The following is a 14,131-nucleotide window of genomic DNA, read 5'->3' as shown; positions in this document are numbered from 1 at the left end:
CAGCGATCCACACATACCCATTTTCATAGCAGCACAATTCATAATAGCTAAGTCTTGGAAGCAGCCTAGAAGTCTATTGACAGATGAATGGATAAAAAGAATGTGGTATTTACACTCCATGGAGCACTACTCTGGCATAAGGAAGGATAAACTTCAGTCATTTGTGGGAAAACAGATGCACTGTGAGACCATAATGTTAAGTGAAATACATCAGACACACAAGCTTAAATGTCACATGGTTTCTCTTACATGAGAAACCTGGAGTATAAATAAAGAGCAAAATAAAAAGGAAATAAGGAAAGAGATCTTTCGTAAATGGGAAGGGACCGAGAGATGGAGGGAGGGGAGAGAAGGGGAGGGAAAAGAGTGAAGATGCGTCACGTCCACGCGCCAACTCCCCTCACGTCCACGCGCCAACTCCCCTCAGTGCACGTGATCATGTGTACTGCAAATACCTGCTAATAAAAATTAAAGAACAAAAAAATTAAAAGGCTGGAGATTTAGCTCGGTGGTTTCGCCGCCTGCTGCGCAAGCGCAAGGACCCGAGTTCGATCCCAGGTACCAAAAAAACCAACCAAACACAAAAAACCAGAAAAGCAGGTGACAAGAAAGCGCAGAGGGACACAGCTGGGTTGTCCAAGGTTGCATTCCTGGACGGATGCAGCCTCGGCAGGCTCCTGGAGGACGGTGTCCCCCCCTTCCCCGGCGGTTCCTTCCCCGTGACACCGAGCTGATTTACAACAAAACCCGGCGACTGTGAAAGGGAAGCAGCTGGCTCGCCAGTCACTGATCCTGGCTGGAAAGAGGTCACGGGAAACCACGGGAAGCCCTGCCCCGGGCAGAGGGCGCTCCGTGCTCGTGCTCGGGAGGGAGGAGCCGGCCTCAGACTGACCCTGGCCGGACTGGGGAGGAGGGGCGGCTCTGACAGCCCTGGGCTGGAGGCCGGGCTGTGTGAGGGAGGGCAACCCCATGCAAAGCCCTCCGAGGTTGGACAGAGACAGAGAATCCGGGCCTGTTTCAGGGCAACGGGCAAAAGGTGGGTGTGGACTTCCGGGGGAGCAGGGGCTGAGTGTCAGCAGAGACCCCAGGGTGTGTCTGCAGCCGCCTGGCTCCTGCTGCAAGAAGGACTCCAGCACTGAAGGGGAGGCCTCAGCGGGGCCATGGGCACATCTTCTAGGGCTACCACCCGCTGAAGTCTGCATGATGTGCTGTGCCCACTGGTAGACCATCTCCCTGTGTGGCTGCCAGTCTTGCTGTCCTTCCCCACGGGCACCTGGCCTGGTCTCCCATCCCACCCTCCCCCAGGGCTGGCCGGGATGCGTGAACCTCAGAGACTCCCGTTTGCTCCCTCTTGGAACACTCACTTGTGCCTGCTCTGGTTTGGACCTGGTGGGAGAAGCTGGTGTAGACAGGTCACACGGAGGGACAGTGAGGGCCCGCCGGCTGCCTGGTGAGTGGACAGGCGGAGCCCATGGGCAGCGACAGGAGTGGGGGACCTTCCAGCCCGGCAGCTGGTGTCCAGTCGGGCCTACCACAGAGGGGTGAGCAGGGTTACCAAGGGCCGGAAGTGACCAGGTGCCGTCATAGCTGCTCATGGCTGCCAGTTCATTCCCCATGAGATGAGGCCACCTCTGAGTTCTGCTCCCATCTACAGCTTCCTAACACTGCTCCCGGAGACATCCGTGCTTGAAAGAGCCTCAGGGAACACTTAATGCAATGACTCCAGGTCACAAATGGGGAAACTGAGGCTCAGGGAGGGAACTGGACCTGCTCCAGTCGCAAAGCTGGTGGTGAAGCTGGACAGAGCCCAGCCCATTGGCCATCCTTTGTTGATGGTTTCCCCTGGGCCGGGCTCTCCTGCGCCTCTTCCCTCTGACCTTTCTGCCTCCTCCAGGGTCCACGCTAGGGCAAAGTCATCTCCACAGGAGGAAGCCGGCAGCTCTGAGAGGTGGGGACCCGGTGCTGCGACCCTCTCTCTCCTTGCTCGTCACTCTATCTCGAGACAGGAGTCTAACAGGCAGGGGTCTGCAATAATGACCACAGGTAAGGCCGGGAGGAAGTGGAGAGGACCGGACAGGCCAGCGGGCGGTGCCCAGTGGAAGGGCAGCAGCTGCCCCTAGACCCTAGTAGACAGGTGCCAACAGCATGGCTGGCAAGCCTTTCCTGGAAAGGGCCTGAAAGGAAGTCTCAGCGCCGCTGCGGGCCTTGTGGGGTCTCTGTGGCTGGACTGCTGTGTGCTCTGTTGTCTGCTTGCTCTTGGCTGGGGGCTGCACACCCAGGCTGGCCAGATACCCTGGTTCTCCGAGAGCCAGAGATGTGGATTTTCCTTAAAATCTCTGATTTAGTAAACGTGGCCACCTGCAACGTGCTACTTCCTGGACCCAATTGCTCACCGTGTCCCTTCATCCAGCCAAGGTCACTCACAACCCAGCCTTCACCTAAACCTCCAGAGGCAGGAATCCGGCGCTGCCCACGCCCATCTTTTCCTAGTCTCTTCCTTGAGACCCCTGTCCCCTGGCTCTGGCCTCTCTGCCACTCCTGCACAGTGGGCGTCCATCCCTCGAGTCCACAGCCTCCTCAGGAGCAACCCCCTCTCCTGCCCAGCCCTCTCCTCATCCTTCCTTCACACCCCAAGTCTGACCACATCACCCCACACCTGCCTCTTGCTGATGGAATTAGGGTTGGGGGTGCAGCGGGCTTGTGAGGCTCCGGTGGTCTGGACCCTGCTGACCACACCGGGCTCCTCCCACCCGACTCCGCGCTGCTGTCTCAGGGGCAGCTTTCAGTTCCTGCGGGGAGCCTCTCACTTCTGGGTCTTCGCTTCCGTGACTCCTCTGCCTGCCACTGTCACTGACCAGAGCGTGCGATCAGAGTGCAGAGTCCTCTGCTCCGGCTCCGTCCCGGTGCTGCCTCTTTGCCAGCCTCTCCTCAGGGTCTCTGCGTGCCTGGCCCTGGCCCTTTCCAGTTTCACTCACGTCAGGAGGCTCTGCTGCTTCTGCTTCGCAGGGCTCCTTTCCCTTCTCTCTCATTCTGCAGAACCTGAAAAGCCACAGGCTCTTTTCCGAGGAATATTATGCACTGAACCGCAGAGAAACACTCCCAGGGCTCCACGATCCCCGCCTCCCCCCGCCAGGGACCCAGGGCTCTGAAGAGGGGATCCCGGGTGAGCTCTGTGCAGGCTTCATCTCTGCACCATTGATCTTTGCCCTTCTCAAGCGACAGCAAGTGCACTCAGCTCAACGCCTGCTGAAGTGTTCGCTCTCTTACAGCAGCTGTCTTTCCAGGTGTTTACAGAATGGTGCTGGTGGCGCTGGAGGGAGAAAACACAGGCTGGGATCACAGGTGCAGAGGTGCAGGGTCAAAGGGCGACTGAGCCAAATGAACGAATGAGATTCACAGGAAAGCAAGGAAACACATGCTCTGATACTTCCAAAATAAGTCCTACAAAGGAGCCCGATGGCAAAAGCTGCGCTGGGCAGCAGTTCAGAGGGACAACTCTGGGGAGCAGGTCGTAAGGAAAGACAGACCTAACATACAGGTCGATAAGAACCAATCCCGAGACACTTGCTAGAAAATCAGTTGCAAAGATCTGATTATCGGTGCACTTGGAAAGCAAATGATGCCTACACCCAACGTTTGGGAAGAATCGAAGTTTCGCTATGGAGAGATCGCACCGAGGTGGAATTCTCTTCAAGTAGTTTGAGAAGTTAGACAAGGGTTGCCATGCACAGAACCTAGCAACCTCACTGCCCAAGGAACAGCGGAAGTCTTTTAGCTGTGGGGATTGGAAATAACATCTCACAGAGCTGATGCTGGTCTTTTCTCAGAAGCTCTTCTGTCCTCAGTATCCGCGGTCCAGTTCTTGGGTCTCAGGCTGCTCAGAGACTGGCTGACACAGCACGGGGCAGTGTGTGCGCTCATGGGGCACAGTGGGTTCCCAGCTACTAGAGGAGCATGAAAGGACGGATGGCCACGCACTGGCCTATGGCAGGGGGGATTCCTGCCCTGGAAATGACCCTTCTCATCAGAGGCTTTCTCCAAAGGGGTCCAATGGGGAACTGAAAAATGCTAGGAGATCCTAGTCCAGCCACCTCCAGCTCAAGGATTGTCCAGAGATGGTTACAACTGTAGTTTCCTAGCGTCTATCTCACCTGTTTATGAAGATGTTCTTGAAACAAGTTGTTAAATACTAAAAATATTAGAGCCGTAAGGCCTTGTTGGGGTCAAGAGACCAGAAGGGAAAGGAGCGGCGAGGTTCTGGCTCCTACTGATTGCAGGAGGCGCTGCAGGGAGGGTCGAAATAACCATGGTGTCAGCACACCTGTCTTGTCGCTGCTGTAACACACGTGGGTGAGCACACACGAATTTAGCGTCTTAACACACATTTATTCTCTTAGAGCGCGGAGGTCCGAAGTCTCTGTGAACCTCAGCGGGCTAGAATCAAGGCCCTGGAAGAGCTAGCTCCTTCTGGAGACTCCGGGAGAAAATCTGCCCTTTGTTTCTTTCCCTTTCCCTTGGGTGACAGCATTCTTTGGCTTATGGCTACATCCAATCTCTGCCTTTGTTATCACTTTCCCTCTTCAGTAGATCAAACTCCCTCTACCTTCCTCTTACATTCTTGTGATTACATTTAACACCACCAGGATAAAGTCTCCACTCCAAGAACCTTGACTTAATTTGCACCTGAGCCCCTTCTCTGTAAATGAGGGCCGGGTGTGGAGGGGCCTTCTTCAGAGCACCGCGGCATCGTCTCGTGGTCTCCTGTTTGAGCAGGTGCGCTTTCTTGGGTGCACTGTGGTTGGCTTCGTTATGAGGGGGCAGGAGTGGCGGTCCAGGAGTTATAGACTCAGAGTTCACAGGGTCCAGGTGGGCAGCATGGGTGTCCGTAGACAACAAAGAGAGGCAGGGTCCCTGGTGTTGCTGGGAGTGCGGGGTTTTCCCAAATCCTGGTCGTCAATAGGAGGAGAGCTCAGCACTGCTGCGAGCCAGGCTCATTGGTGCACTGCAGTCTAGCTGCTTCTTGCTTGGCATATATTTGCTTTCTGTTTTCTGTTGCTTTAAAGCCACTCTACTGAAGTATTCCTGAGCAGTCCAGGAAAGAAATTTTTTTAAGAAGTACCAATGTCTATCCCCTGCAATTGAGAAAAGATGGAGCTGGCTGGCTTCTATCAGCCACATACCTATAAACTCAGATGGAAATAAATATCTAATTCTAAATACAGGAGGCAAGGTTTTCCAGGAAATAGATCTTAACTGGGAGGGAGTTATTTACATTTAAATTTAAGAAAACCCCCTAAAGATTTCCTTACGTATCAGCCCCAAGATAACACCAGTCTTATCTGGCCCGGAGCCTATCAGACCATCTGTGAAGATGCTGAGCTCTCCCAGCACAAGTTCTGAGCCAGGCCTCTGGAGGAAGTGGAAGAGTTGCTACCCTCAGCAAAAAGCATGATTAACCAGAAGACAAGATGTTTGGAGTGTCTCAGGCATCCCACCTGCTGTGAACAGATGTGCTCTCAGTGACATGACTGTCCACAGTCCCATAGCTCTGAGCCCGGATGTGGTCCCACAGATGCTGTCTTGCATTAATTAAGCAGAGTTTCCGGGGTCCCGGGCAGTCCCTCAAGGCAGTCATCAGGCTTGGACCTGGCTCCCTGGCAGGGCCCCCAGGTGCTCCAAGCTCCTGTTTCTGTGGGACCCCCCCCTGGGGGACAAGCTTGTGCCTTGATAAGTCAGGCAGCTGGCTGCTGGCTTCCTTGACACTTCCTGGGCACAGTGATTTTCATTATCCATCATCCCTCAATAAGGCTGAAACAAGAAAGAAAAAACCTCATGGCAGAGAGCCTGACCAGCCCTGCCTCAGCCAGCTCTGCAAGGCACGTGGCTAGTGTGTGCCCCAGACGCAAGGCGAGAGAAAGGCGGTTTTCTTTGTGGTCCTCTTCCCCCAAACCTGTAACTGGTTCTATTCACAAGGAAAACATGAGACAAGTTCCACTTGGGGGACATTCCATAAAATAACCGACCAACACTTCCCATAGCAGCCACCTTCATCCACACAGTGCCTGAGGAGATGTTACACTGAACAGCTGGTGAACACGGCAGCTAAGCACACTGTGGTGTCCCGGATGGAGAAAGGACCACCAGATAGAAACCAGGGAATTATGATAAAGTGCAGCTTTAGTTAATAATGATGTGACCAATATTGGTTCATTAACTATAAAAAAATAAATGTAAGGAGTTAGCAATAGAGAAAATGAGGGATGGGTTGTATGGGAACTCTCTGTACTCGGCAGTTTTTCTGTAAATCTAAAATTGTTCTAAAATGGTTTTTAAAATCAATCCCCCTCATGCAGGCTGCATGGGTGCTATTTTCCAGCTGATGACTCGTCAGCACATGTGAGGGGTGTTCAGTGGCTCTGGGGCTTTTTCAAGCTCAGTTTGATAATTGACAACGTGGACACCCGCACGAGTTGGCAGCTGCCTGGTGCTGCAGGCTCCTGCTGTGCATCCGTGTTGTCCCCCCTCCTCTCGTATGTCCTCCCACTCCCCGAGGCCTAGTCCCTGCTGCTGGAACTCCAAGGGGCTTCCTAGAACCAAACAATAATGTCTCCGTGCACAGCAGGGGCTGGAGCTTGGCCTGGCTGACGCAGGTAAAGGAATCAAGAGAAAGTGCACAAGGCAGCAGACTGGGCCCTTCAAGGAGATCAGCACATCAGTGCTTTGAGCCATTTCCCGTTTATCCAGGAAATATCCTAGGTGCCTGCTATGTGCCAAATCCTGTATTACCTGGACAAGGAACGTGCTGGGACTTGGGGCCACCCTTCTCCCCAAAGGAGGGGCTCCTTTTTCGGTCTCCCCAGCAGGGAGCGGCATCTTTCCGTGGCCCTCAAGGCCTCCAAATGACAAGTGGTGGGAACCATAGTTTGGATGTGGAGAGATCCTTGAAGTCTGTGTTGAAGGCTTGGGCCCCAGCCCACGGCTTCATTTTGGGGTGTGGTGAAGCCTGTGGGAGGTGAGGCAGGGGAGATCCTTAGCTCCCTGGGGAGGAGCCTCCTGGGCTTCTTGTCCCTGCTCCCTGGTCCCCATGTGAGTGCTTTTCACTGCCACACACGTCTGCTGTGATGTGCTCCCCTCAACAGAGGCCCAGAGGAACAAGGCTGTGTGGTGCTGGACAGGAACTTCTAGAGCCATGAGCCAAATAAACCTTTTCTCTTTATAAGTGAATGTGATGTAGGGGAAGAGATGCACCTCCCAAACTTACTAGATATCTGAAACGCAAGTTTGTGTTCTCTAAGATCAAAGAATGAATTCTAGGAACAATGGAGGTTAGGAGTAGGAAAAACTTATTGAGAGAAAGAGAGCTTCTGTCTAAGAGAGACAGAAGGGGGACTAGAAAGTAGGTTACCTGCTCACCCCACTTCTCAAAGGTGTTTTATACAGCAAAGCCATGAGGTGAGGCGGGTACAAAATGGGACAAAACTATAAGGCCCAATGGAAATTTACAAGGTGGGCATGAGGTGGGACAAAACCATGACCAACCAATAAGATTTCAAGTACAGTCACCCAGGTAATATTGATTAAATGGGAGTCAAATGAGGGAGCAAGTCATACAAGGATTTTCAGTAAGGGTGGGGGTCGGATATTTTCTGGAGAGGGTAGGTGAAGACCTTGACACCCCCATCCAGGTGATTGGCACCTATTTAGAATATCAATCACTGCTCTTTATCCCCAGGGGAAGCACAAGGATGTGTAGCTTCTCTCCTTTTTCAATTCTGGCCTTCAGTGAATGTGTCTTGATTGTCCTCCATGTTGGCTCCTCTTGGGCTGGCTCTGTCTAACTGCCTACAAGATATCTAATTAAGTTACCCATCTGTAATAAATGGTCTCAGGTGTTTCATTACAGTAATGCAAACCTGATTAACATAGAAGAACAGCACCATGGGAAGAGGTGGCTGTTGCTGTAAATGTACCTGAGTATGCAATAGCCTTTGGAATGGTCTATGGGAGGGAGGGATGTGGAAGACTTTGGAAGAGAAAACTTTGATTTCTTTAATTAGCACATCATAATTTTCAATATGTAGATTATCAGAAGCCAATCAATCCTCTGATCTGCCTAGAAAGGGGGACAGCAGGGGCTAAAGAAAGACAATAGAGACTTTGTGTAATTTTGTAGTACATGGGGTCTGAGAGGTCAGTGGCTCCGAGTGGGCAAAGACAAAGATACTCTGAGCTTACCACTATTTACTGGGTACACTCAATACTCGGAGGGAGCGTCAGGTGACTTAGGAGTCAGAGGGCAGCGGTAATCTTACGAAGATGAGGGTGGTTAGGAGAGCATTCTCACAATAGTAGGTGGGAAGCGAGATAGCAGGCTAATAAAGAATTTGTCCTTGCCCCAGGTGAAACCTTTCTCTTTTTTTATTACTACTCGGCTCTGGAAGAGCCAGGATGTTTTCAACTGATTCACTCTTGCCCTTGAGCATCACAGAATCATGGGACCATTGAGGCTTAACTTGTGACCATAGGAAAAATGGAGTTATGTTTCCCCATGTCGTAGGTGGCTTTCAGGCAAGGTGACATTGGGTCTTAGACAGCTATAGTCATACTTTAATTATGAAATGATTTTTCCCCTCCAAATTATGTAGAATGACTCCTGACAGTAGGTCATATTCACACTTTGCTAGGTTGATAGCTGAGTTTTAAATTTTCTTTGGAGCAATTGAAAATGGTAATGTGTGTGTGGTGTATTTTAATACAATCTTTAGAGCAGTTTTAGATTTATAGCAAAATTGAGAAGAAACAGCTGGGCATGGTGGAATACACCTATAATTCCGGTACTCAGGAGGCTGAGGCAAGAGGGTCGCTGTGGGTTGGAAGCCAGCCTGGCTGCAGAGTGAGTTCAAGGGCAGCGTGAACTGCATGGAGAGACTCTGTCTCAAAACAATGAAAATAAATTAAGAAGACATGGGTTTTCCCATATTCTCCTTTTCCTCACATGCATGTCCGTGTCTATTATTAAGATCCCCCACCAAAGTGATACATTTCTTACAACTGATGAACCTTCACTGGCACATCACTATTATCCAAAGTCCATAGTTTACATCAGGGTTCACTTTCGGTGCTGGGCCTATAAGGAACAGGGAAAGAGCATGTTACTAGAACCTCTGCATCAGGTCCTAGTCTTCTGCGAGCCATGGCAGCTCAAGGTGAATTAATTAATATATAGCCAGAAATGAGACTTAAGGAAGCTGAGCTTTGGCCTGATCCGTGCTGCTCTGGGCTGCAAAGACCCCAGACCCTGAGCTTGCCAGACCTTTATTTAGTAATCAGAAACAAAAGTACCAGATGACTCAGAGGGCGCTGCGATGATCCTAGAACAATGAGGAACCGTGCAGATGAAGATTTGGCTCCTCCCAGGATGTCTCCAGCTGGTGTGGTCCTGCCCTGGAGCATCACAGCATCACTGGACCACTGAGGTCTTAGCTGTGACTGAGGAGAAAGTGGAGTTATGTCTTGACATGCTGTAGCTGGCCTGTAGGCAGGAAAACTAGGCCTAATCATGATTTAATTATGAAGTGATTTTCCCCCCAAATCATGTAGAATTGTTCCTGACATGTGCCTTCTATAGGTTTGGACAAATGTATAGTGACATATATCTAGCCGTAGAGTACCATGTAGAGTGGCTTTGCTACCTTAAAAATCCTCTGTGCTCTACCTGTTCAACCCTGTGCCCCTCTGTCTGTATTGTGTTTTTAATTTTTCTTTCCATATATTTGTTAGTATGTAAAACTATGATTGATTTTTATGTGCTGATCTTGTTTGTGAAAACTTGCTAAGCTCACTTTTTGTAATAGGGGATTGTTTTGGTAAATTTTTTGGGGATGCTCTGTGTAGAATATCACATCATCTTATTGCAGATAGGTAAGTTAATTAGGTATCTTGTAGGCCAATATGGGGGACAATGAAGACACATTCACTGAAGGCCAGAATTATAAAAGGAGAGAAACACACTCATGCAGGATGAATAGCAGAGATTGATATTCTAAACATATCAATCACCTGGGTGGGGGGCCAAGTCTCTCCAGGAAATATCCCTGACCCACGCTTACTGAAAATCTTTGTATGCTTGCTATGTGACTTGCTCTTTCATTTGGCCCCCATTTAATCAATATTACCTGGGTGACTGTACTTGAAATCTTATTGGTTGGTCATGGCTTTGTCCCACCACATACCCATCTTGTAAATTTCTTTTTTCTTTTTTTTTTATATCCACCTTGTAAATTTCCATTGGATCTTATAGTTTTGTCTCACTTTGTGCCTGCCTCACCACATGGCTTTGCTGTATAAAACATCTTTGAAAAGTGGGGTGGACAGGCAACCCACTTTCTGGTCCCCCTTCTATCTCTCTTAGATGCTTTCTTTCAATAAATTTTTCCTACTCTTAACCTCTGTTGTTCCTAGAATTCATTCTTTGATTTTTAGAGATCAAGAACTTGTGTTTGGGATATCTAGTAAGTTTGGGAGTTACATCTCTTCCCTCTATATCAATCTGAAATAAGGACCATTTTAGTTCTTCCTTTCTTTTTAAGTTCTTTTTTTTTTTTTGATACCAGGGATTGAACTCAGGTCCTTGCACTTGTGCAGCAGGTAGCGAAACCACTGAGCTAAATCCCCAGCCCCAGTTCTTCCTTTCTAATCTGTCTGCCTTTGATCTCCTTTTCTTGCCTTATTGCACTGGCTAGCATTTCAAGTAGTCTCTCCAACAATGGTGAAAGTGGACAACTTTGCCTTGTTCCCTACCTTGGGGGAAACCACTCATTCTTCACCATTAAGAATGATGCCACCCCTAGGCTCTTTGAAGATGTCTTTTGTGAAGCTGAGGAAGCTGTCTGATCCTACTTCGTCATGAATTTTTATTACAAATGGATGTTAGATTTTTGTCAAATCTTCCTCAATTGATATAGTCATTTGGTCTTCTTTATTGGCCTCTTAAATAAAGCAAATTATACTGATTGGCTTTCAGATGTTGAGTCAGCTTTGAATACTTGGAATAAATCTCATTTTTTCATACAGTACAAATTATTTTATACAAGTGTTGTTAAATTCAATTTACTAATGTTTATAGAGGATTTTTGTGTCTATGTCCATAGTGTCTAGTTTTTTCTTTTTGTACTATCTTTGTCTTGTCTTAGTATCAGTGTCTTCCTTAGTATCTAGCTTCATAAAATGAGTTGGGAAACAGGAGGGCACGGTGGCTCATGTCTGTAATCCCACCACTCGAGAGGCTGAGGCAGGAGGATCACTGTGAGTTTGAAGCCAACCTGGGCTACATAGTGAGCTCAGGGCCAGCCTGAACTACAAAGGGAGACCCTGCTTCAAAAAAAAAATGAGTTGGGAAATATCCTCTTCTGCTTTCTGGAAGTGATTGTTAAAATTGACATTAATGGTTTAAATGTTTGGTGGAATTCTCCAATGAAACATTCTGGTCATGAAGACTTCTTTGTGAGGAGCTCTTTAATTTACAAGTTGAACTTCATTGATAGTTATTTTACTGTTCATGTTATCTATTTCATCTTGGTTGAATTTTGGCAGTTTGTGGACTTTGAGGAATCAGTCCATTTCTTAGATGTTGTTGGATGTATTAGGATAACCTTGAGTGTAGTATCCTTTTTGTTATCACCTGTTTCATTCCTGATACCGTGATTTGTGTCTTCTCTTTTTATCTTTGTCAATTTTCATAAAGATTTATCACTTTTATTGATTTTTTGAAGGACTAGCTTATTTTTCTCATTGACTTTTCTGAATTGTTTTCCTTTCATTTTCATTATGTTCTTATCTAAAGATAAGATTTCATACTTCAAAGCATATTTAATTGACAAATAAAGATTACACATATTTAAAGTATAAAACATGATGATTTGAGATACATATACATTGGGTAGTGATTATCACAATTAAGTTAATTAACACATCCATCACCACTCATGCTTGACTCTAGATACCCAGAACTTGTTTATCCTGTAAGTTTGCACCCTTTGATTAGCTTCTTACTACTTATCCAATCCTCTTGCCCTTGGTACCTAACCAGTGTTCTACTTTCTGCATCTATGAGTCCAGCTTTTGAGATTCCACCTGTAAGTGAGATTGTATAGTGTTCGTCCTTCCATGCCTGGGTTATTTCACTTAGCATAATGTCCTGTAGGTTCATCTATGTTGTTGCAAAAGACAAGATTTGCAAGTGATCTCTTCTGTGACTGAATAGTATTTTGGGGTGTGTGTGTGTGCTTGTGTGTGTGTGTGTGTGTGTGTGTGTCTGTATTTGTGTGTATCTCACATTTCTTTATCCATTTATCATCAGTGGTCACTTAGGTTTTTTACATTTCTTGCCTATTGTGAATTGTGCCGAAATAACCAAGATATCTCTTCGAGAAACTTAGTTTCTTTTGGAAATATCCTCAGAGGTGGGCTTGCTGGACTCTTCAGGAATTCTATTCTGAATATTTTTAGGAACTTCCATCCTTTCCCAATAATGGCTGCACCACTTTGCATTCCCACCAACAGTGTACAAGGGGTCCCTTTTCTCCATATTCTTGCCAATGTTACCATTTATCTTTTTTTTTTTTTGGTACCAGGGATTGAACTTGGATCCTTGCGCTTGTGCAGCAGGCGGTGAAACCACTGAGCTAAATCCCCAGCCCCCATTTATCTTTTTTATAATAGCCAACTAATAGGTATGAGGTAATATGCCAGAGTGATTTTTATTTGCATTTCTCTGATGACTAGTGATGGTGAGTATCTTTTCACATATCTATTGGCTATTTGTATTCTTCATTAGAAAAGTATCTGTTTGGGTCTCAAAGTTTTGAGCTCTTACAAATAGCATATGTTAGGAATATACAATTTTATACAAAACTTTGCTCCATGGGTTCTTGTTCCTCTTGGGAAAATACCTCGGATTGACCCGTCCAGATCATAGGAGGGGGTGTGGGCTTAATTTTCAAGAAACTGCCAATCTCTCTCCCATATAGTTGTGCCTCGAAGGCCTTTAAAAAATGCTATATGGGGGCTGGGGATTTAGCTCAGTGGTTTTGCCGCCTGCCTCGCAAGCGCAAGGGCCTGAGTTCGATCCCTGGTACCAAAACAAAACAAAACAAAACAAAAAAACTAAACACAAAAAATGTTATATGACCTGGAAATCCAGCCAAAGTGGAGATTAAAGCTTCAACCCAAAAGGCCTTTATTGTAGTTTGATTCATAAAAGGGAAAAGCTTGGAAATTAATTACTTGGATGCCACATGGAGGCATGGCCAGGCACGCTATGTGCTACCCAGCGATGGAATGTCGAACAATTGACAGGAACGCTATTTATGAAGATATTTAATGTTGAGACTTTTCTTTTTTTTTTTTTTTTGGTACCAGGGATCAAACGAAGATATTTAATGTTGAGGAGACTGTTCTGGATAAAATGATAAAATGGTAAAGTGAAGAAAAACACAAACTCTACTAATCACATTCACAGAATTGTTATTACAACAGAAAATAAGCACCAAAAGAAGTGGGATCCTTCCATTCTTTTTCTTTTTGGTACCAGGGATCAAACTTGGGTCCTTGCACTTGCACAGCAGGTGGCAAAACCACGGAGGTAAATCCCAGGCCCATTTTTCTTTTATGGTACCGGGGATCGAACTTGGGTCCTTGAGCTGATCCTTCCATTCTTTGGTCAATTCTTTCCTTTAAGTTTCAAATATTATTGAGTGAGAAAAACATACATATTTTAACAACTGCATTGAGGTATGTTTTATATATCATAAAGTTCATTCATTTCAAGTGTATAACTCAATGATTTATCTTATTTATTTATTTGTGATCCTGGGAATTGAATGAAGGGCCTTAGCACTGAGCTATATTCTGAGCCCATTTTTAATATTTTAATTTTGAGACAGGGACTTGCTAAGTTGCTAAGTTGCCCAATGTGGTTTCAAACTTGTGGTCCTCCTGCCTCAGCCTCCTAGAGTGCTGGGATTCCAAGCGTGTGTGGAAAGCCCGGCTTCAGTGATTTTTAATACAGTTACTCTGTGGTGAAATCATCACCCTAAACCTGCATTTAATCCCTCTAGTAAGGTCCCTCGTT

The 14,131-nt window shown here is 47.1% G+C and overlaps 1 long non-coding RNA gene across 1 annotated transcript; it reads left to right on the top strand.

The window, feature by feature from the left end:
• Positions 1-807: 807 nt before the first annotated feature.
• LOC147825452 (uncharacterized) lies at positions 808-11,768 on the top strand. The gene is made up of 3 exons (XR_015441070.1): positions 808-1,036; positions 1,895-2,043; positions 3,285-11,768. It is a non-coding gene; the product is annotated as an uncharacterized LOC147825452 (long non-coding RNA).
• The last annotated feature ends 2,363 nt before the right edge of the window (positions 11,769-14,131 follow it).

Source organism: Heterocephalus glaber, unplaced genomic scaffold (genome assembly GCF_053883595.1).
Source record: "Heterocephalus glaber isolate CG9 unplaced genomic scaffold, H.glaber_assembly_v1.0 deba00001504, whole genome shotgun sequence".
Taxonomy (NCBI): Eukaryota; Metazoa; Chordata; class Mammalia; order Rodentia; family Bathyergidae; genus Heterocephalus; species Heterocephalus glaber.
The sequence above is the reverse complement of the archived record's forward strand: the minus strand, read 5'-3'. Positions and strand labels throughout refer to the sequence as shown.